A 25,082-nucleotide genomic window follows, 5' to 3' on the forward strand; every position below is an offset into this window, starting at 1 on the left:
GTACCGCTCTGTTTTATCTTGTAGCAAGCCAACAAATTCGAAGAGTCCCTTTATTTGATATTCATTAACTACGAAAAAGCTTTCGATCATCTGAACCACGAAAATTTGAGGGCGCCCTTACACACACGAGAGTTTCGAACAAAATCATCGGCGTCATCCAAAACGCAGCACGAAGCTTTTACGTGCAGAGTTTTGCACAACGGAGCTTTGTCTGACCTTATTCGGGTAGTTGCTGGAGTAAGGCAAGGATGTATTCCATCTCCGCTAATGTTGCTCATCGTAATCAACGAGATCATAGTGGAAAAGCTCGAAAACTTCCAATTTCTTGTCAGCCAGTGAGCGTCGTAATGCGGAGCCAAGATTGGCAAAAGAACACGGATTTAAAAGGGTAGAACTGCATTTGCGAGTTTACGGAACATATGGAACAGTTAACGCATCAAATTCCAAATATTAAACTCGCAATATGTGTTGTCATACGCTATTGAGACTTGGTGTGTATCAGCAGAGATCGCGCAGAAACTCCAAGTATTCATTAACCGATGTCTACGTTTTATAATGACCCCCCAACTTGATCTCGAATGCTGAGCTCCATCGACTATGCCAGCGGTTCTCAACCTGGGGTACATGTACCCCTGGGGGTACCTTTGCTGGCTCCAGGGGGTACCTCGAACAAAAATGCGTAATGGCGGATGTATTACAATTCCAACAAAAACTTATTGATAAAATTTTAAAATTTCTAATTTCAAAACTTTCTATTGTACATAATATGCATGGCGATCAAAAAATCGAAGACTTTTGAATCCTGTCCACCCCAAGCAGAGCTATGTATGAAGGGCTGTGGGACAAAAGATCATTGGGGCAAAACGTCGAATTAACAAATTTAAAAAAAGCTTCAATAAAATCTACCTGATCCAGACAAAATATTGAATAATATGCTTCCGAGCTAAAATCAAGAATCTAAAGGTTCAGAAGCCTCCAGATGAGAGACATGAAGGCCTTTTTCCGAAAAGCTTCACTGTAAGAAGTTTGGAAGCCTCCTTTCAAAAGTCTCCTTACGACTCGTAAACCTCCTTTAAAGAAGCTCGGACGCCTCCGTAGGCTTGGAAAGCTCCTGCTCGGAAGCCTTGTCTCAAGAGGCTCGAAAGCCTGCTTTCAAGACGCTTGAAAGTCTTCGCTCAAGATGCTCGGATACCTCGTTTCAAGAATTCTTCGGAAAACATCTTCCAAGGGGCTTGGAAGCCTCTTTTTTAAAAAGGCTCGGAAGCCTAGTTTCAAAAAGCTCGGAAACCTCTTTTCAAGACACTCGGAAGTGTTTTTTTTTTTTTCAAAAGGCTCAGTGGCCTGCTTTCACAAAGTTCCGAAGCCTCCTTTTAAGGGGGTCGGAAGCTTCTTTTCAAGAGGCTAGGAATTTTTCAAGAGGCTTAGAAGCCTTCAAGTGCTCAGAAGCCTTCTTTAAAGATGCTCGGAAGCCTCCTTTCAAGAGGCTCGGAAGCCTCCTTTCAAGAGGCTCGGAAGCCTCCTTCAAGAGGCTCGGAAGCCTCCTTTCAAGAGGCTCGGAATTCTCCTTTCAAGAGGCTCGGAAGCCTCCTTTCAAGAGGCTCGGAATTCTCCTTTCAAGAGGCTCGGAAGCCTCCTTTCAAGAGGCTCGGAAGCCTCCTTTCAAGAGGCTCGGAAGCCTCCTTTCAAGAGGCTCGGAAGCCTCCTTTCAAGAGGCTCGGAAGCCTCCTTTCAAGAGGCTCAAGCCTCCTTTCAAGAGGCTCCGGAAGCCTCCTTTCAAGAGGCTCAAGCCTCCTTTCAAGAGGCCTGGAAGCCTCCTTTCAAGAGGCTCAGGAAGCCTCCTTTCAAGGCTCAGAAGCCTCCTTTCAAGAGGCTCAGAAGCCTCCTTTCAAGAGGCTCAGAAGCCTTCTTTCAAAAGGCTCAGAAGCCTCCTTTCAAGAGGCTCAGGAAGCCTCCTTTCAAGAGGCTCAGGAAGCCTCCTTTCAAGAGGCTCAGAAGCCTCCTTTCAAGAGGCTCAGGAAGCCTCCTTTCAAGAGGCCTGGAAGCCTCCTTTCTAGAGGCTCGGAAGCCTCCTTTCTAGAGGCTCGGAAGCCTCCTTTCAAGAGGCTCGGAAGCCTCCTTTCAAGAGGCTCGGAAGCCTCCTTTCAAGAGGCTCGGAAGCCTCCTTTCAAGAGGCTCGGAGGCCTCCTTTCAAGAGGCTCGGAGGCCTCCTTTCAAGAGGCTCGGAAGCCTCCTTTCAAGAGGCACGGAAGCCTCCTTTCAAGAGGCACGGAAGCCTCCTTTCAAGAGCCACGGAAGCCTCCTTTCAAGAGGCTCGGAAGCCTCCTATCAAAAGGCTCGGAAGCCTCCTTTCAAGAGGGTCGGAAGCCTCCTTTCAAGAGGGTCGGAAACATCCCTTCAAGAGGCTCGGAATTTTTTCAAGAGGGCTTCTTTCAAGATGCTTAAAATCTTCTCAAGACGCTTGGAAGCCTCCCTTCTAGAGACTTGGAAGCTCCTTATCAGAGGCTCGTAAGTCGTAATCCTACTCAGGAGGCTTGGAAAGTCTTGTGGAAAGCTTGATGTAAGAAATTAATTTGAATCAGACAGTTTCACGGAATAACGACAACTTCAGACAATTTTTCTAGGGTGTCATATATCATGTTAGTTTTGTGGTTTGCTTTTAATATATCCATTGTAATAGGCTTATTTTAATTTACAGAGAAAATAAAATAGGTTTCTCAATGAAAGCCTAAGTTTGAAGGGGTACCTCTCAAGAAAAAGGTTGAGAACCGCTGGACTATGCCATCAGAGACCGATAAATGGAGGTCAGCCACCCATTACGAAAGAGGGAGACGAAATCTGAAATCAAGCGCTGGTCGCGAATCCGGCAGGACATCGCTACAGAGGCAGACCCAGTGATTTCGTGCCAACCTAGCCTGAATAGAGAAATAAAGAAAGTCGACAGGAATCTGACCTGGGCCCAGATCAAGACTAAAGCGAGCAGTCGAGCCCAGGATAGAGATCTTTTACGTTGGCTCAGGATACATAAGTGAGTGAGTTAGTGACCCAAGAAAGCTATCAAGCTCGAACTAGAATCAATCTAGAGTGCGAGGTTAACGATTGACAGTTTAACCGAGAGAAATTGGAATCGGGAAGGCTTGTCTTCCCCTGCCCCAAAAATCTCTGTATACAAGTTTTAACCCGATCGGTTCAGAAGTTTCCGATTCTATATGTATATAGAAGATGTCCAAAAGCAGAATTCTGTGCATTTACGAAAAAATATTAAACAGATTTAAAGTGACGGATTGCTTTAGCAAGACACGACAGGCTGCCCCAAAGGAATATCTGAAGAAAAGAAAGCTTCTTTTCTGAAAGTTATTTTGCCGCTCGTCAAAAACGACAGAAATTCATACTGAAGAAATTTGCCACAACAGTAAATCTACATTTCATTTCACCATGTTGTAATCTTTACAGATACGTATTTCGGCCTCAACAAGTGGAGTCGAGTACGAGACGCTGAAGATGGACTTACTGTTGAGATCGAAAGATGTATCTGTATAGGCTGCAACGCAGCATAGTGGTATTAATAGGAATACTGCTAATGAATTCATAACAGTCCCATGTATGCTTGATTATAGTACTAAAAAAACTCGTCTTATGACGACATAAGAAAAACTTTAAAAATGCTAATAACAAAATCGTTTTTAAACTCGATGTCATCAACCATTGTTGTTCCTAGAGAAGCAGTGGAATAAATTAAAATGTCTTATTGTAATTTATCGTATGCTACATTTTCTTTGACTTAGAACGGATTTTCATTTTTTTAGAACAAACAGAAAGTAAATCACGGTTCTAAATCAAAAATGAATAAAATGCATATAGGACTGACTTGCGATTCGCGGACATATGCATATAGGACTGACTTGCGACACGAAAAGAATAACCTTAATCAATTTTCTCAGCAGCTGCCATGTAATTGATAACCTTGGCTGGGTCATTGACGCCGTCAAACTACCCAGCACTTGTCCCAAAAAATCATAACAATCATAATGTCATAAACAGGTAATAACAAACCTCATTCGATCAAATAAATCATTCGCTGCGTCATAAGGCGCTGCTCATAAATTATATAACATCAGATAGAATAGATTCAATTGTTTGTCATGTCACAAATGAATTTGATGTCACAGATAAATCGCCATATTTATTCATGATAAAATTAAATACCTACTAGTCCTTTGGAAATAAATTCAACATTGACACCATAGTATTATTTATCTTCTCTCCTTCATGTTTTTATAGAGGTATTAACTACTATGGTTGCAGTCATTCACCTCATAGTATTATTTCGATTTAAATTCTACCGAATATAGGCTAGTTGAATTTTCAAATATTTTCATAATAGTTTGGGGATCGAAAATTTAATTCATAGTTATTTGATTAAGCTGAAATTTTACTAAGATCTTTAATTCAACCTGACATTTTCAATTTTTCATTCTCAACTAGCAATAATTAACTATGAAACGAAGATCTGTTTCGCAAATATGACCATTTTCTATGGAAAAGGCTATTCTCACCAGTGTATGTGAATTCACTCTGAAATGGATTGGCCTTGATAAATTCCGGTTGAAGTTGCTATGCAGCCCAATATGTTTTTTTTTTTATTAAACCAAATTCAATCGATGAAAAATAGCATTACATTTAGGTGGTCATAACCTTGACTGTCACCTTATTGAAGCCAGCAAGCAGCGATCACAAAAATCTATAGATAGTCGTGTTTATAGCCTAAGTGCCTTAGTACTGACAAAGCGACTACGCTTAGAAGTTATTAGTCACGTGATCAGTATATGGCTTGCCGCGTGATAAATCACAAACAGTTCATGAAGAGGGTTTTTGCCCCATTATTCGTCTCACAATATGACTTCGCAAATAGTTGATTCGAACTATTTCCTATCATCATGCATGCTCACTGCTGGAAAATGCAAAAACAAAACAAAACTGTCCTCCAATCCTCTGTTTTTAACTAGAATGGATACACGAGCTTCAACACAAGAGCCGATTCCCCTACGAATGATGATTTTACGCTCTTTGCACTAGCTAAACTGGCTTGGGTTCGTGTGCCACGTGAATGCTACACATATCTACTCTAGCGTCGTCGTCTCGTTATCAGCTGAACAATTTGCTTTCAATCGCGCCACTGACTGAAGGAGCCACTATTATTGAGTTGTTGAACATTTGCTTTTGTTTCCTGCCGTGCCCTCGATTTCCGACAACTATTTTTTGAGCAACAAGTTCCTAATATTGATAACTAAATTTTAGAGATATATAACAAATATACATTCACAATCAATTACCTATAATTTTTTAAATATTTTCGAATTCCAACAAAGGCAATTTGAACCAAAAGTTACAATGTACTGCATAGAATCCTACTACTGGCTATTTATTTAATCATATATGTCAATCAAATTTAATTTGTTTGCACTCAAATTTCAAAGGTAGTTGACATGTGTTTAGAAAAATAAATAGCGAACCACTCAACTCAGCTTTCTACTTTCGATCTCCGTTACTATCCGACGTATGTTATTTTCAATCAAATGAAGTGCAAGAAGGGGAGATACCTACGTACAGCACTAGCAGACTTGTTTATTAATACAACATCTGGAGCTTCCCCATCAACTGCCATAATTCAGGAGAATAAAAACAGACCTGCCATTCCAAAGGCGGTCAGGTTTTATCTACATGTCGTGACGTAAACGGCTTTTCATCACAACGATAAACAGATGCTCAAACGAGCGAGGGAATTAATCACCCTTGGTTACGTCATTGCCTAAAACTCCACTATTGCCGCTGGAGCCAAAGCGCCATCGCACTCGAATAGAATGACTCACGCACAGTTTTGAGTAATAATGCGTCACGTGAAAAAGAAAAATAGTAAATTGATCGTTTCCTACATTGTGCTAAATCATCGGGAGGATCAAATTAAAGTACCTATTTCGAACGTATTTGTTTCTTGATTCATCTAAGGGAACATAATAAAGCCAGGTAAATGCTACAAAAAGCAACAAGTAGGTACAGTTGTATAAATTGAAAGTTGAATACACCTTCCTTAAGGTTTGCTATTCATTCTGATGACTATGATTGCTTATGCCATAGGATATTGTTCAACGCAATTAGATATTCACAATAGAATACTTACCCATACAACGGCCTAAGCCACAAGAAGAAAAATTGTTTTGCGCCCCTTTTTAAAAAGTTGTTTTTCTCGTTCCGCTCAAGAAAATATTCACCAGAGATGGGACCAAGTCAAATGAAAACAAATCGAGTAACTTAAAACTGTCTGGCACAATTCACTAAGTGTTTATAGTTCATCTACACAACCGTTTCCTAACGAGTGTAGGCAAATAATGTAACTATTTTTATTCACTGCTGCTGCTGCTGCGCCTCACTCAACTGCACTTACACACTATCTAGGCGGCGAAGTCACTAACAAGACGATCTGATCTGTCCAATCGCTTGAGCGCGACTGCTTTGTCCAACTTGAGTGTACGTCGGAGGCCTCCACAACTTATATAGAGTTCGCCTCGTAGGTCGAACAATAATAGTCCGCACGTCCGCGCCCCCTTCCCACACACACACACACACTCACTCGCGCACACCTTTGCCCTCTCGGGCCTTATCGCGCGCCTCACTAGTTCCTTAGGTTGATCGTATGTATACCAACAAACACGTAGCGTGTAACGAAAGTGCAAAGTGTAACCAAAGCACTCGAACCCCGGATGCTGTAAGATCAGATAATCCTGTTGGTCGATCGATTGTTCTGCCTTCAGAATTTGTCCCTTTCGATATGATTTGGTTCAAGCAAGGGAAGGCCCGATCACGCGCCCTTTCGCTGACAGTGTATTCGTTGAAGATCTACAAAGAAAATAAGAAAACGTGTTAACACCTTGGTGGTCAGTGTGAAATGTAAACAAGCCCACATCGCACATTACGAGGAACTCAATACCAAATAAAAAAAGCGATACACAGGTACGCGAAGCTGCAGTTCCGTTATTAGTACCCATCATGTCTTCGTCACCTTTATCGCCATATGACGCACTGGAATTCATAAATTGATCTCGATACCTATCTACACACAGCAAAGTTGTTTGTTCCAGTTGCTAGGAAACATTCACCTTATCCGTGGAATCGTTATTTTCCACCATTGCGTAAATACCACTCTTGCTTATCTTGCTAATTCCGCTCAATCAAAGAGATGCCGAATATACTTTCCATGTCTGTTTTGTATAATAACAGATCACGCATTAATTCCACTGGGTATGACAACATTGTTGATACTGCGGATATTTTGATCTTTGGTTACCTTGAATTGTTTGTTTTAATCATTGGTAATAGGAATCAGGATAATTGCGTACTATATCTGTAACAAAAATAAACTCTTATAAATACACAAATTTTGAATAGTGTTAAGTCAAGTTCCTATTTAAATAATTATTTTAAATCAATGATACGCGGGCCGCATACGGCCCTTTCCTGTGAGCCGCGAAGTATTTGAGAAAATTGATAAATAGGAAAAAAAATATTGTGCCCATTTGTTCGTTGTACTCGGGGAATCTGCCAAATTCTAAACCTCAACTACCTCAGTCTTGTGATGTGCTAACGCCAACCTCATTGAGTTGAGCCATTCTTCGACTCTGCCAATCGCGTATGCAGCTTTCAATTCAACTTCGTCGAGAGTGTCGCCTGTGACCTATAGCATTACATCATCCGCAAAGCCTTCTGTTTTTACACCGGCGTAAAAATCTGTCATGCAGCTGTTGTATAATTGGTAATACGTCAGTGTACTTAATGGAATAGTGTGGGTTCAAGTCCCACCGGCAGCCAAATATTTTTTCGTCATATCTCATAAAAACACCCTAAAATGGCAAACTTAACTGTGTGTATCAAAATTAAAACATTTTTTCCAAAAAAAGTTGTTCTTTACATCTAGTGTAATGAACGCACAGTACCTAATACCTCTCCTATTTAAACTACGCGCTATCTTAGCCGTTTCCGTTACCGACCGAATTGCTTCGATGGTAGAACGGCCTTTGTGGAACCCATACCGGTTGCTTGATAAGCCACCAGCACACTCCTTATAGCCCGTCAATCTATTCAGGATCGCCCTCTCTAACAACTTACCAGTTGTGTCGAGTAGGCGAATTGGTCTGTATGCCGAAGGCTCTCCCAGGGATTTCCTAGGCTTAGGCAATAGCACCAACTTCTACCGTTGCCTGGACGAAGGAAACTTCCCAAATCGTTGGAGGCAGCTCCTGAACATATCTGAAGTGGCAAGAATCGCGTGCTTAAGGACCAGGATAGGAATACAATCCGGACCTGGTGGCTTATTTAGCTTAAGTTTTCTTGCAACGGCGTCGTTCGTCACTAGCGGTACAACGTCACGTTCACTGACTCGTACGGTGTGGGGGCCAAACCGATGAGTCATGCTTCGAACACAAACCATCAACGATCCTGTTTAACATCTCCGGGTATTTTTCAGGAGATCTGCTGTTGGTCCTAGCCATCACTATCCTGTATGCATCCCCCCATGGAGTATTATTGCTCATCCTACACAGCTCTTCAAAGTAGGCTCTCTTACTACATTTGATTTCGTAACTTTCAGAGCTCTGCTCGCTGTTTGGAGCACCCGGCGAGACTCTAGCAGGATATGACCTCTAGCGTTAGTGAACCGAGAGGACCAATCCACTGCCCACGCATTGATGTCACCTGATACAACTAATGGTTTAAGACCAGTTAGTGTCGGGCTGCGAAATGGTGAGTTGACATCTGGGAAGGAGCGACCTACACAGCTCTGGTCCTCACAAGTTCCAATCTCACGCTTCCACGGGTCTTCCGATGACAATTGACCGCCAGCTAAGGGTTGCGTACTTAGCTGGTAGTGCAGCCTGGGCACTGTTGTCCTTCTGACATCAGCTAGAAAGAGTGGGTGCGACCAACGGGACCATAATCCCTAACCCCTAATCCCAAGGCGTTAAGCGACCCGTGCCGAGGGGATGCATAGCCAGGGGGTGAAATAATGAGCTAGGCCTTTAACGGAGCCTGTGGGGTACCTGCGCACCCTCCACAGTAATTGTCCCTTACCGCGTCATGCTGGGCTCTGGCGTGGTGGACCTCTTTTCCCGAGCAACTCGTGGGACCAAAATGGAAAACCAAGTCAATTCTTCAATTAGTGGTAGTAGTGTAGGCGACAGAGGTGGGTTGTTCAGGTCTCCGCCTAGGAGGCCAGAGGCAATAGTCGGCAGCTCAGTGAGCAGCACCAGCGTGGGTCACTTAACCATCTCCCAGACTCCGCCGGTAGAGGTTATAGACGGCCCATGGCTTGTGAAGGCGATGAACCGCAAACGCGATGGGCTTTCGGCCTTCGAGGTGGCGACGGAACAGCTGGACGCCATCATCGACTTTGCGTCATCGAAGCATAATATCAGTAAGGAACTCAAGAGGAGCTTGCTGAAACTTCGAAAGTTGATGCTGGACGCCAAGCTGAAGAGGGCGGTCGGGAGGGCCAAGTGTAAACCCGTGAAATCCGTGGAGTCGAGGTCTACCCAGACTAAGGCCCAAGGATTCGCGGACTCGGGCGAGGTCGAATCGACCGAGGGCGTGCCAGCGAAGATGGTGGTGCCTGCTCTCGGGGGTCGGGGGTGACTGCTCCAACGGAGCAGACACAAAAACGGAGGAGACAGTCTCCAGGGGATGAGCTCCCTGGGGGCCGCTCCAAAACGCGGAGGGTTACTACCCCGAACAAGGGTAGTGGGGCTGGGAAGCTGAACCCCGGCCAGGTACCTCCAAAACCGGGGGAAGAAGGACCTGGAAAGGTCCGTCCACCCAGGAAAGACGGTGGTAAGGGGTTACGGCAGGCTGAGAGCTCTCAGCCGCACCAAACCAGGGAAATAGAGGGGGATGACGCCTCCTGGACCCTGGTCAAGAACAAGAGGAAACCGAAGACGTTAAGGGCCGAAAAGAAGGCCCAGGCGAATGAATGATGCCCTAGTCATCAAAACGGACGAGGCTAAGTACTCGGACGTCTTGAAGGCGATGAGAAGTGACGTCAAGCTCGGTGAACTCGGCGCCGACGTACGTCGAATAAGACGTACCCGGATGGGCGAGATGATCCTCGAGCTGAAGCGGGGCGTCTCGCAAAAGGGCGCCGCCTACAAGAAGTTGGCGGAGGAAGTCCTACCCAGCTAACATTTGATACGTATAGCTTTTGCTATAAGTTGTCGTATACAAGCAAGCAAACTTGTATATAATGCACTGAATCGCTATATACCTACTAAAGTGGAGGCCATATACGTACTATACAACGACTTTCTTGAGTTTTCGTAAGCATTATTACGATCTAGTAAACACACAAAAAAAGTAAACAACCATGTTTCGAACATTTGACCTTTGGACCTAAAGGCTAATGCTCTACCGATGTGCTAAACAGCAACTGTTGAAAAGCAGCAATTTTTTGACAATCATAATCTGGATTGAACTCTAGTGTTGACCACGATATTACAGTATACGATGTCTATCACATTTATACGATTCAAGTACTATGTTGTTGTACGTACAAATGTAGCTTGAGTCTTATATGGAAACTGTTTGTAATTGTTCCGATAATGTTCATACATAAAACGATTACGCAGCATTCCAAGCGATTCTGCCCACATACAAACGATGATGAAATGTCAACATCAACAGTTCGCCATGTTTACCACTAGTACTGAGTTATTTTCATTTGTTGGAAGTTTAGTTTTTGTCAATGTTTGGCAGTGGAACGGAGCACAAATCGGCAGGATTTATAAAACGGAATTAGATAACAGAACAGCATTTATGCAATGGAATTAAATCGCATCGGATAGACTGAAGTAAGTAGAAATGAAATTTATGTTATCGCTTAGATACGCGCAGGTGTAAAAACTATTTACGTTCAACGCACAACCGTATACGATTTTTATGACAACACGTACGTGGATATGATATTTGCGATTCAACTAGATTAACCGGATATTGTTTATATCATTTTACGATTTTTTAAAACATAATCGTAAATATTCCATATGCAAGTATTACATACGATAGTAATCATATTTGGGCTGTTTTTATAAGTAATCATTTACGAGTGCGATAGAAAACTGCAATATATGCGATCAAATATATACTTTCATATACGATCTGTGGTTTACTGGGTAGGCGAGACGGTCAAGGTGAGGGCACTCACGACGGAGGTGAATCTAAGGGTTAAAGACCTGGACGAGATTACCGAAGTCGAAGAGCTCGTCACGGCACTGCGGCGACAGTGTGAAGTGGAGACGCCCACCGCAGCCGTTCGGCTACGGAAAGATCCGGCATGGACGCAGGTAGCATTGGTTCGGCTATTTGCAGCGGACGCAGCGTCAAGGTGGGATGGTCGGTATGCCCTGTGGGCATATACGAGCAACCCGAAGTTTGCTTCAAGTGCCTGGAACCGGGGCACAAGCAATGGGACTGCAAAGGCCCTGACAGAAGCAATCTCTGCCGACGCTGCGGATTGGAGGGATATAAGGCACAATGCTGCACGAACCCTCCCAGCTGTGAACAGCAAGCACCCCATGGGGGGTTCGATGTGCCCGGCGTTTAAGCGTGCTGCAAAATCACAGTGCAGGTAACGCAGCTGACTTGCTCAGTCTCGCCCTAGTGTTTGGTGTGCACAGGTTTAGAGGAAACGGCGGAACACGAGAACATTCCGCCCTTCCGAGGACATAGGGCGTGGTAAGGCCACCTGGAAAGCCGGCAATGCGCTGGCACGATACCATGGTGTTCTTCTAAAAAGCGAGTCACGATGTTCGGTGCTGCAAGGACACGCAGCTAACCTCGAGGGTGCGTTGTGCACTGCCCCCCCTTTGAAGCATTACTTTCTGGTTGTATCGAAAGGACTATGGGCTTGGCGGCAATGGAAACGGTTTAGCGGGTCGAGGATGTAGTCCTGCCTCCCTCGTTTGCTGTTGGAGGTGGTCCCTAACCCCGCACTTCCTGGACAACCCAGGATGTCTGTTGAGCAGATTCCCCCTCCATTGCTTAGGAAGAAAAAAAAAAGTGTCGCTACAAGATTATCTAGCATCCTATTATACTGCTCTTTGCTCACTCTAGGAAGACAGTAGCAGATATAACAAAACCTTCATCATCAGGAGATGACACTATCTCATGAATGGGGTACCTCCCGTTACTATTCTGGACTTATCCGCAACTCTACTGCTATGTGTTTAGTAGGGTAGGACAGCAAGGCAACATCAATCTTATTTTCGTGTTCCGACTGTTGTAGCAGCGCTTGCGCTGCTTCGCAGTGGTTGAGATTTAGCTGAGCTACTTGCATGATCGATCTCGTATGGAGGCCGGACAGGCCTGCCCACCGGATGGGTGTTTGTTGTCTGTACCAGGACCACAGATCAAACACCTCGGTGCGGTCTGGCAGGCGTGAGCCTTGTGACCTTCAGCTTCACACCTCCGACAAAGCCGACTCCGATCAGGACCTTCTTGGCGTCAGCCACAGGTACCTGGAATGAGGCAACGTGCGTTCAAGCAAAACCTTTCCGCAACCGAATCGCGGTATCCTGGATTTCAACGCCACACTGATCTCTCAGTGCAGCTACCAGCTCACCGGCTTCGGTAATTTCGTCCAGGCCTCGGCATTGGATTACCTCTACTGGGCATAGGGCTCTCACCTGAACCGTATCACCCAGCACCACTTCTGACAACTTTTTACACGCGGAACTCTTCCGCGCAGCATCCCGCTTCAGGAAGAGGATCATCTCGCCCTTTTGCATTCTACGGATGCAGTTAACATCATCCCCTAGGCCAGTGAGCTTTTTATCACTCCGCAAAGGCTTCATAACGTCATCATAGCTCTTACCATGAGCCTTGACGATAATTGCTTCGCCTCTGTCCTTCTTGCCATGACCGTTGAAAGGTGTGCCCTTTCCTCTACAGTCACTCCCCTTTTTGGCCTGCCGCTTTTCGCTCCTTCTTAGCCTTTTTTGGGTTCAACTTCCCTCCAGGACAGGCATTCCTCCCGGTGAACTTCAGTAGGCCTCGTAGAAGAAGGAACTGGCTCCCGTCGGACTTCCACTCCTGCTTTGTCTCTACATTCATGTTGCAGAGGGTCAGTACGGACTTCTTAAGGTCCTTGCTGTACTTCCCACCGTTGTCCATTTTCTGGCCTCTGCTCTCCTTGTGACTGTATCGCCTGTCCCTGGCTTAGTTTAATACTGAAACTGACAATATGACGTCCCACGTTCCACGATTTATTGAAGGCAATGAGAAGCGATAAAGAACTCGCTGGCATGGGTGAAGATGTCAACTGTATTCGCAGAACGCATAAGGGTGAGATGATTCTCGTCCTGAAATGGTACTGCGCCGAAGAGTTGACAAAAGACGTGCTGGGTCATGGAGTGCATGTGAGGACCCTATGCCCAGTAGAAGTAGTCAAGTGTCGCGGTCTGGATGAAATAACTGAAGCCGGAGACCTGGTGGCTGCACTGAGAGATCAGGGTTGCGTCGAAATCCAGGATACCGCGAACCGGTTAAAGAAGGGTCGAGCGGAAATGCAGGTTGCTACATTCCAAGTACCCTTGGGTGATGTCAAGAAGTTGCTGGATAAGGCCAAGTTGAAGGTGGGTTGGTCAGTATACCCGATGAGCATAAACCAACAAACTTAGGCCTGCATTTTGGACATAATTTGGACCTGTCTCACGAATAGTCAGAGTGCTTGCAAGTCCTTCTCGAGCATGGTCCATGTTTCATGGTCGAAGAGGACTACCGATCTTATGAGTGTTTTCCATTTTGTCAACCTTAGAACACTTTTAAAGTGTGACAATTACATTTACCGTGAATGAAGTAAACTAAAGACTCGCAATACGCAAATTGTTCTGAATTCAGAAAACATAATTTCTTATGTAGCCCTTTACAGACATAAAACGTCGACGTTAAAAATAGTAGACCGTAAGCCATTCGGTGTGCAAGCGCATTAGAGTATAAAGAGAAAAAAAGCTATATCGAATCGTATAAAATATGTCGGAAATTGAACAAAGTACATATTGGTAATATAGTCGTGGCTATTCGAATTGGCACTGGACCCCCAATAAAGATTCAAACGTCAATTTGTAGAATCTGATAACACACCCACGCAAACCAGCAACATTGGATAGATAGAGGCATGCTTCTTTTATCTGCTGACGGGCTGGTTTTGCGTGGGTGTGTTATCAGATTCCACTTATTGACGCTTATTATATCAGATTTTTAAGTAATTTTGTAAATTTAATACACAAAAAGGGTTTTAATATTCAACGAAAAATAAATTAACTTATTTTACAAAAAAAAAAGTTTACCAATATTCATAAAATGTTTTTATTAGGTATATCAAATTAAGCCCACAAGTACTGCTTATATTATTAAAATAAGAACTAACTAAATTCACCGTGGAGTGCTACTGTCTTTCTTTTCTAGCATTTAGCCTAGATACCAATCTTATATGATTCGATACATCATTGTCTGCATAACTTTTAAGCGCAACGGCAGATCGTAGGATCTGCCAACTATCGAATACACATGGACACCCGAGCAGGAGAAATTACCTCAATAATATCTCATTCTGTTATTGATACGATACTCTGTTATAAACTAGCCTTGCATACAAAAGGTAAAATACAAAAAAAAAATAATGCCAAAAATTATTATGCACAATACTTGAGGCATAACATGCTTAGGTATTTCAATACCAAACGAATAATAATTTGTGATGCGATTGGTATTGAAATACCTAAGCATGTTATGCCTAAAGTATTTTGCATATTAATTTTTGGTATTTTACCTCTTATGCAAGGCTAGTTCATACCAATTTCTGTTATCGAGGTCGACGCTCCTGCTCGGGCAGAGAGACATTTTCTCAGATCGTCGATCTCAGTCGATTGGTATACAGTTGACTTTCTACATCTCGATATCTCTCCCTATTTCGTTCGGTTTTCTCGGTCCCTTCAATCTACATACATTTGGGCTTTCTGCATCTCGATAACCTCCCTATCTCGATATCTCTCTAAATCGATGTGTTCTGGTCATATTTTGTTCAGGATTCTCTCTCCCTATGAAATATTTAAATTTTTAGGCTATTATCTTCTTCTTCTTCTTGGCATTACATCCCCCCACTGTGACAAAGCCGCCTCGCAGCTCAGTGTACATTAAGCACTTCCACAGTTATTAACTGCGAGGTTTCTAAACCAGATTACCATTTTTACATTCGTATGAGGCTAGTACGATGATACTTTTATGGCCAGGGAAGTCGAGACAATTTCCAATCCGAAAATTGCCTAGACCGGCACCGGGAATCGAACCTAGCCACCCTCAGCATGGTCTTGCTTTGTAACCGCGCGTCTTACCGCACGGCTAAGGAGGGCCCCATAGGCTATTATAAATACTTCAAGAACGAGATATGTCATTTATTTTGTCGTCGTTTTTCATAGCAACTAGTTTCTCTAGATCTAGTACTCATTTAAATTTTCATTACATTCCTCGATCTCTCCCTGTCTCGATAATCTCTTCAATATCGAGAAGTGAAGAGGCGACTGTATAACACTACGGGTCTCCATGGCTTCTATTTTTTTAGTGGAATTTATTTGTACAAAAAAGGCAAAAATGACTCGTACAAAGTTGTGCCATTCCTCCCCATATCCGAAACGTCTATTGAAGATCTATCACATCGTTGTCCCAGATGGAATGATCATCTCCACCAGCTGTACAAGTTGCTTCAACTAAACTCTACAACAGCATATCCAGGAAGCACCTTAGGAACAAGCAATTTGAGGTCTGCGAAAGGACAACGTTTCGGTCAGAATGAATTGACCATATACGGGACACCTTTCGCAGGGATTTCACTGTGTTGGAATGGCAGATCAATTGATGATTACTAAACAAGCAATCATACAACTGTAGCTGTCCAAAAGAGTTGTTATGGTTCTTATGGTGAACTAGAACCAATAAAAAAAAACCCAGATTAATCCACCTAGCGGCGATGATGCCTTTCTCATGCATCGTAAAATGTACTGAAAAAATCACATAGGAAAGGTCAAAAAAGCACTTTAGGGGGATAGATCGCATATTTTCTATCATTTTGCATGTTTTTGCATTAATTACTATGCATTTCCACCATTTTTGAAAAAAAAAATTTTTCGATTTTGAAATTTTTTTTTCCAAGGGGGGACCCTTGGGAAAAAACAATGATTTTTCAATAATTCCGAAATGCAATGTCCGATCAGGCCAATTTTCAATAGCAAACAATGGGACCGCATTCCCCGTCGAATGCAACTTGTTGCGAGTAAATCGGGTAATGCTAAGTTCCAAAAAGTGTGTCTACAAATTTTGTACACATACACACATACACACACACACACATACATACATACACACAAACAGACATCACCTCAATTCGTCGAGCTGAGTCGATTGGTATATAACACTATGGGTCTCCGAGCCTTCTATCAAAAGTTTGGTTTTGGAGTGAAATTATAGCCTTTACGTATACTTAGTATACGAGAAAGGCAAAAACATGAAACGCTAACAAATATTTAACTTGTATCGATATCAATGAGCAGTGCTGAATCATATTTTAAGCTGGGCCACATGATTTGTTGATCAAAACAATTTAGGCATGCCTCACGTCCTAAGTGGTGACATCACCATGACAAGTCCTATTCAAAAGATTTACAGAGTAAATTTCAATTGGTCATGAAGTTTTAGTAAGAAGGTTTTACTGATTAGCCAATCATTTAAAAAAATAATTCAGAAATGTTTCAATCTAATGAGTACGTTAACTAAATGGCGTTTATATTTTGGAAAATTTTAGTATCCCCTAACAAAAATAGAAACTACGTAATCACAATCAGCTTGTCATAATTTCTCGCTTAAGAACAAACGCATCAGAACTTGATCGACGTAAATCGTACATCGGATTTTAATAGCAATTAATTTCAATATCAAATAAGTCGATCACCACGTCCTAGAATTATATTTTCAATACATGCTACAATGATAAAAACGTGAGTTATGATTTCTGCTGTTACATTTTGCTTAAGACAAAAATTTGTGCTTCTGAAAATTTTGAGGTAATTTTTCAATTGTATTCCTGCGTGTTTCACCTTAATGTCACTCATGCATATAACAAGGTCAACAAAGTCAATAAGTATCAATAAATCAAGCAATAAATTTCCAAAGTTTAGCGAACTTTAAGCAAAAGTGTAGGTTGATGCATGTGACGATCAGCTGGCCTGTTTACGGTATGGTTCTCACATCATGCGAAACGGAAACTATGACCAAATCGAGCGCAATCTTACGTAGCTCACCATAACAACTGACTTATCAGCGACCTTCATACCAGCGCAATTTTTAAATTAGAGAGTCTCGACATCAATGGACTTTTATGTCGCAATGATTTCATTCGTATTTCTATACGGATCGCCAACTGGTGATTGGTAAGTGACATTGAAGAAGCTTCCGGACGCATACTGCTAAGCTAAATTCATTGTCATTCAATTGCTATCTGAAAGTTGAACGAATTTAACAAAACTGAAAACTTCTTAATGAAAGTGATATGCAAAATTATTCACTAACCTACTATTACTTTGAAATATATTCCAATTTGCAAAGGTAAAAGATACAGGCTATAAAGGATAGTAAGTTTTAGGTTCACTATGGGTCATTCACTTCAAAAATGATAACAAACTGATGATGATAATAACTAATCCACATAACGTTGGTGATCCCTTTCTCGTTCTTTATAAAATGTGTTAATAAATCGCAAAAGAAAGGTCGAAATCACACTTTAGGGGGTTAGATGCCACTAGTTCATATATGTGTTTGAATTAATTTACAGTCGACTTTCCTCATCTCTCCCTATATGTTGATGGTTTCCTCAGTCCCTTCAATTTACATAGGTACATCTGGGCTTTCTACATCTCGATAACCTCCCTAACTCGATGTGTTTTGATTATATTTTGTTCAGGATTCACTGTTCTTATGTCGATATGTTCAAATTTTTGGGCTACTAGACCATCTTTGGACAATAATAAACACATCAACAACAGGAAACGATTTTTGTTTCTCGTTTTTCATAGCAACGAGCTTTTTTGGATCTAGTACCCATTTCAATTTTCCTTCCATTCGTCGATCTCTCTCTATCTCAATAGTCCCTTCAATATCGATATGTGGAGAGGCGACTGGATAGGATATGCGTTTCCTCTGTTCATAATAAAAAAAAACAACTTAATTCACCGAAAAGTGATACTGCCTTTCTCGCATTTAGCCAAGACACCAACCTTATATGGTTCAATCGAGGGTTCAATGAACCATTTTCTTAATAACTTTTGAACGCAACGGCCGATCGTCACAAAATTCAATAGTGATCTACAAGGGCTTACCACCTTTCGAATGCAACTTGTTGCGAGAAAATCGGTTAAGGATTACTATATGAAAAGTTGTCTAATGTTTTACTTAGCTTTTGTGCACACACATACACACACACATACACACACACATACACACATACATACACACGGACAGACAGACATGTGCTCAGTTCGTCGAGCTGAGTCGATTGGTATATAACACTATGGGTCTCCGTGGCTTCTATAAAAAGTTCGTTTTCGGAGTGAAATGATAGCCTTTCGGTACAACTTTGTTGTACGAGAAAGGCAAAAATTGTGGGAAAAAATGAGTTTGTGATAAATCCGGAGCGAAATAACCGAACTGTCACTCCCGTTATGACTCTATTGTTTCCATTGACGCTTGCTTACCAAAACTGGCAGTAGCTTGCATCGTTGCATCGCGTTGATTTGGAGGAACCTTTAATAAACTTCGTAATTGTATGAGTACGTAACACTAAGATGAGTAGATAACAAGAAGACTGATTTCAAAGATGGAAACAAGAGACAACTTTCTTAGTTATTTTTTTTTTTTTTTTTTTTTAATACAAAATTAATGCAAAAAAGAGAGAACAATGACTACATAAATCAAAACAAGTGCTTCTAGTGGATTAAGCATCCTTTTAAAGAAGCACAAATTGAAAGCAAATAAACAAAATATTAACTTAAATTAGAAACTATAAATATTTAATCTTTAAGGTTTAATGTTGGTGACGGATACAAAAAAATATATATAAAGGTTTAATAGTAATCATATTATGAGTTGGTGTAAACTACTTCTTAAGAGACATTTTATGTTGGATTTAAAGGTTAAACGATTGTTAATCAATCGTAAATCTCTGGGTAAGTTGTTGTACTTTGCAGGACCTATAAAAGTAAACCGTTTCTGACCAAAGCTTGAATATGCACGAGGCCTAGCTAAATGACTGTTCTGTCTTGTAATACGATGTCCAGATACCACATCTAAAGTTATATTATGGATACTAGTTGGGTTATGTAGTATGTTATGAACCATGAGTAATGTTTGCTCCTCGCACATACCTTGTATCGGCAGTATTTTATGAGGAAAATCATTGTAAAGTCCAATGGATGAGTATAGCAGAGGTAAATTATAAATTATTTTAATACAACGATTTTGTAGTGTTTGTAGCTTTTTTAGTTTAGATTTACTGGCTCTACCCCAAACTATTATCAAATAATTCAAATGAGAATGAATGTGAGCAAAATAGAGCATAAGCAAAACTTTTCGCGGGACGAAACTGCTAATACGTTTTAGAACTCCACACATGGTCGAATCTCTTCCAGCAACATTTTTGATATGATGATCCCAGGATAAGGTACAATCAAGGAGGATCCCAATTAAATGTATCTACATTTTCAATTGTAGCATCCCCCTCAATAAGTCAGGTAGAATTGGAAGTGATTTTCTAGGAGACCGAAAAATCATGTATTTGGTTTTCTGTAAGTTAAGCGAAAACAGGTTGTAAGAAAAGTACTTGAAATGATTGATCTTGGATCAACATTCGAATAGAAAAAGCGGTGTCGTCTGCAAAGAGCCTGGGAGTACCCATAAGTCCAATTTTCGTTATATCATTAATATATACGATAACACCAGTAGTTATTTGTTTAAGAGCACTTGTCTGACCTTCATATGACACGAATTGAGTTCTGTTTTCGAGGTAACTCCGGATTATACTATTCGCAACCCCCCTAATTCCATAACATTCTAGCTTACGCAATAATATGTTATGGTTCAAGGTATCGAAGGCTTTTTTTAAGTCTAAGAATAATGCCCCTACATATTTCTTAGAATCTGTCTCTTCCAGAACTTTATCAACAAGTTCCGTTATAGCTATAGTTGTGCTGCTTCCGTTGCGAAACCCGTATTGCATACTGTAAAGTATGTTATAACGTTCTAGAAAGTTTACGATACGAGTGATCAATAACTTTTCTAAAATTTTAGTGAAAACTGAGAGAGTCGATGTGGGCCGATATGATTTAAAAATGGGGATGACTTTGGCAACTTTCAAGCAATCCGGATAAATCCCTGTTTGGATCATAAGGTTAAATGCATCAGACAGGATGCGGGAAAAAGATATTACATTATTTTTTACTGCCTTCACTGGGATATGATCGGGACCAGGACTTTTCCCATTTTTTAATTCGTGTATGATCAATACAACTTCATTTACAGATGCAGGTTGTAGGAAAATAGAATTCGAAATCGGTTCCATATGGCTATCCAGATTTGAATTGGTTTGATTAATATTAGACGCTAACTTTAAACCCACTGAGGAGAAATGTTCATTGAAAGTTTCACATATAAGTTTATTATCTGCTATACATTCTCCATTGACTTTTAGTTCAAGCTTTTGTTTGTTTACTGGTTTGCCAAGTATCCAATTTATATTTTTCCATAATTTTGAATGGGAACTATTGCTCATCAAGTTTTCAAAGTATCTTTTTTTAGCTTGTTTCTTTGCGACATCAAGTTTTTTTGATACATGCTGAAGCAGTTCTGCTAGCCGCATGTTATTCGGGTCTCGACGTGATTTCTTTAAATAATTATTTTTGATTTTTATAAGTGTCCATAAATCCAAGCTCATCCAAGGGCATTTGGTTCCTTTAATATTCACACACTTCCTTATCGTTTTTGTGCAATCTTTCAATATTGCATCGTATTTAGATGAAATTGTTTGAAAACATATGTTCACATCCTGAACAGGCCCAAAGGTATCAATATATCTTTTGAATTCAGCATCTAACTTATGATGATTGATAATCGTTTTGAATAATTCTACGCGGTGCGAACCAAACTTTATTTTTAATTCGGATAAAACCATACAATGATCGCTCAACTCATGAAAAATAGTGTGGTTGCTTAGCCGATGAGCATCTGACATTTTACATATAACATGATCCAAGATATTTGCACTGGTAGGTCGTGTAACACATGTATTTGTGCACATAAAACTGTATGACTCCAAAAGATACTTATATTTCAACACAACGTTATTATTTAACAAATTCACAGGAACATTCATGTCTCCAAGAATGAGCACGATTAGCGTCTATTGAGCCAATTTTCCAACCGGTCGTGAAATGCATTGAAGTCGTAAGACGGAGGACGATATACACCATGAATGTCAATAACTTCCCCTTTCAGCAAAAGTTCAATATTGATATGATGGAAACCCTCAATGCACACGTTTTCAATTATTCTAAATTCAAAGTTGTCTCTTATATACACTACCAATCCACCAGATGATCTGTCTCTGCTAGAAAATATACTTTTATAACCTTTAATATTGTACAACGATGTATTTCCTTCCTTTATCCATGTTTCTCCAACCACAATAACATCGATCGGAGCAGTGATATGATCAAGCGAAGTTAATATATAATCAAATTTGTTTAGGTCGTTGATACCTCGCACATTCCATTGTAGAATACGAAGTTTTTTCTGAGATATACTCTCACAAGACAAATTAAAATCATCAATGTGATTATGAAAGTAATTTGGAATTTGATACATTGTTACATATATTTGGGAACACATGAACATATTTCACAACACGCTGAATAAATATGAAAACGAAATGAAATTATAAATAACATTTAATTCTGATCGTTCTTTTTACGTTTTGGGGATGGTGTTTGCTTATGATTTGCAGAGTATCGATTAATTAACATTTTTAGATCCTCCCTAGATTTGATTAAATCTGAACTAGAATTTTCATCTTTTTTTACTAGAACGCCACCACCTCTTGCAGGCCACACGAACTTAATTTTGAATGAGTCTTGGTACTCGCGCATTTTTCGGAGAAGCTCCATTGACAATGAAGTCAATTCATCCCTCACAGTTATTCGCGTAGCTTTCCCGTTAATAACGAGAGATTGATCTACGTTAGTTGAAAGTATTGTGCCTGTTTCTCTTGCACGATTCAGAACTAGCTGCTTTACATTTTTATTCCTAAAAGCGATCTGGATTGGAACCGGAATATCGTTATTTTTACTAACATACAGTCGGGACGCCGAAGCAATCGAGTTAAGCGGCAAGTTGATTCAATTTTAACAAACGTTTTCTCAACTAAACTCATGGTATTCTCATTCACAATGTTTGGGAGACCTAACAGCACCGCGTTATTCGAAATTGCTCTACGATCCGAGAGATCGACGTTAGCCTCCAGTTGATGGACAAAACTGGTTAAATCACTGTGAGATTTGGACAGTGCAGAAAGTTGCTGTCTGAGTGTTTCATTTTCAGCTTTGAGATCTTTGAAATCTGATACGATCTCATCAAATTTCGTAGACAAGAATTCTTGCGATTTTTCAACGGCTGCTGTTACTGAACGAACCTCGGATTTCACTTGAGTTAACTGGTCAGCAACTACATTAGCAACAGTCTCTTTTAATTCCGAAGCTAGCAGGCTCATCATTGATGATCTGCTGTTTTGCATGTCTACGATTCGCTTATATATTTCGGAGCAATTGGGTGTGCAAAAGTACATGTTAGCTTTTACCCGAGTAATAGCGCTACCTAAGATGTTCCTGCATTTATAGTGAGCTGCAGAGAAGCAATACAAACAGGATACTACTTTACTTGAATTCTGTTCCTGCTTCTTGCACACGACGCAGCAAACGGTATCGTTATCCATATCGCGAAATAGTACAAAACTAAACAATAACAGGAATGAAAAAAAAGTACGAAGAACTAGATAAAAGTATTGAACATGCAAAACATATTATGCTGGTGGTTAAAAAAAAAATTGTAGGCTCTCAATTTGGTGTAAGTTGAATACCACTGGGAGAATAACGGCAAAATATAAGTTTACTTATGAACTGAATGAAAAATCGCACGTATAGCACTTCTGCTAGGCAACCATACTCCCATGGATCCAATGACACTACTTGAAATCAAGCCGATAATCCGTGAACTTTCATTCGGTTTTTACTGAATCAGTTGCTTCTCTGACCACAGCCACCTCTGCTTGTATGCAAGCTATTTGAGCTTAGCCGCACACAAGAAACTGGCCCTTACCATAAAAACACAAGAGTGAATAGTGACGTACTAGAATGACTCCGATACCTTTTCAACTCATCAGATTTCATACTACCATATTACTTTCGTCAAGCCGTTGATCGATTAGCCAATCGTTCGATATAATCCAAAACAGTGCTTCTCTGACCAAAACCAGCTCTATATGCATACAGGCTATCTGAGCATAGCCGCATACAGTGAGACAGGCTCTTGCCTTTCACAACCGTACCTCAAGTGTGTGCAAAGGGACGTACTAGAGTAGCTTCGAGATTTTTTTCAGCCTGATAACTTTCCGCCCAATAAATCAACAATGAGATAGCAGATCACCCAGCAGCAGCAACAACAGCACAAATAGCAGCAATAGCACTATACAGTAGAAAGCAGTACTAGAAAAACTACAACTACACTATCGATCTTCACTTGATATTAAATTTATCACCAATTCAATTGCCGAATTTCCAATTATATTCCACGCCTCACCGTAAGTATCTAGAATGAACACAGACAAACACAATCAATAACACAAATTAACATACAACTAGAATTTAAAATTGAGAAATTAAGTAATAACAGCAATTCAAAGTTAGAGCTGATAGCTTAAGTATAACCGCCACCAACAGTGTTTCTCAAGCTATGAAGCTATTTTAATTTTCTCGTCTTTAGAATCGTTTATGCCTTTTTCGGACACCAAGGTGTAACTCTGTGCACTCAAAAACGAATTTTTGATAGACCTATCAGAGAGCCGACTTTCATATACCGATCAACTTCTTCTTCTTCTTCTTCTTATTGGCATTACATCCCCACACTGGGACAGAGCCGCCTCGCAGCTTAGTATTCATTAAGCACTTCCACAGTTATTAACTGCGAGGTTTCTAAGCTAGGTTACCATTTTGCATTCGTATATCATGAGGCTAACACGATGATACTTTTATGCCCAGGGAAGTCGAGTCAATTTCCAATCCGAAAATTGCCTAGACCGGCACCGGGAATCGAACCCAGCCACCCTCAGCATGGTCTTGCTTTGTAGCCGCGCGGCTTACCGCATACCGATAAAGTCTTTTAATCTAAATCATTGGATGGTGGTCTACTCACAACTGCACCTAGCGAGTAACTGATCTCTGTTTTCCTCTGAAAATTCCTTATGAACTTCATTTGAAAAAAAATCTTATTTTGGAATTTCTCCTAGATTTGTTTCAGATACTCTTCTAGGACTTCCTCTTAAGGATACTCCCACAAAAATTTCTTCGGAAATACTTCCTGAAAAGGAACTTCCCGGAGACGTTCTTAGAGGAATTTTCTGCAGAATGAGAAATTTTCGTGGAAATTCCGAAACAAATTCCCAGGTAATTCTTGAAGAAATTTTCAGGAAAACTTATAAAGGGATTTCTCGAGGCATTTGAAGTAATTTCCGGGAAAATTGTTGGCGGAATTTTTTGTAGAATTCATAGAGAAACTTCTGGAAGGGAAAGTGCGAGAGTTTTTAGAAGAATTTCCAGGGTTATTGTTTCAAGATATTGCGGCAAATTCCTGAAAAAACTAGGATGATTTTCTGTAGAAATTTTAGGGAAAGAACCCACAGA

The 25,082-nt window shown here is 40.9% G+C and overlaps 1 long non-coding RNA gene across 1 annotated transcript in view; it reads right to left on the bottom strand.

Moving 5' to 3' along the window:
- The window catches only part of LOC134221913 (uncharacterized), a 38,320-nt gene that overhangs the window by 6,156 nt on the left and 7,082 nt on the right, over positions 1-25,082 (bottom strand). Inside the window, exon 2 of the long non-coding RNA XR_009982386.1 lies at positions 6,176-6,891. This is a non-coding gene — a long non-coding RNA (uncharacterized LOC134221913). The remainder of the gene's footprint in view (positions 1-6,175; positions 6,892-25,082) is intronic.

This window comes from Armigeres subalbatus, chromosome 3, assembly GCF_024139115.2.
Source record: "Armigeres subalbatus isolate Guangzhou_Male chromosome 3, GZ_Asu_2, whole genome shotgun sequence".
NCBI classification, from domain to species: Eukaryota; Metazoa; Arthropoda; class Insecta; order Diptera; family Culicidae; genus Armigeres; species Armigeres subalbatus.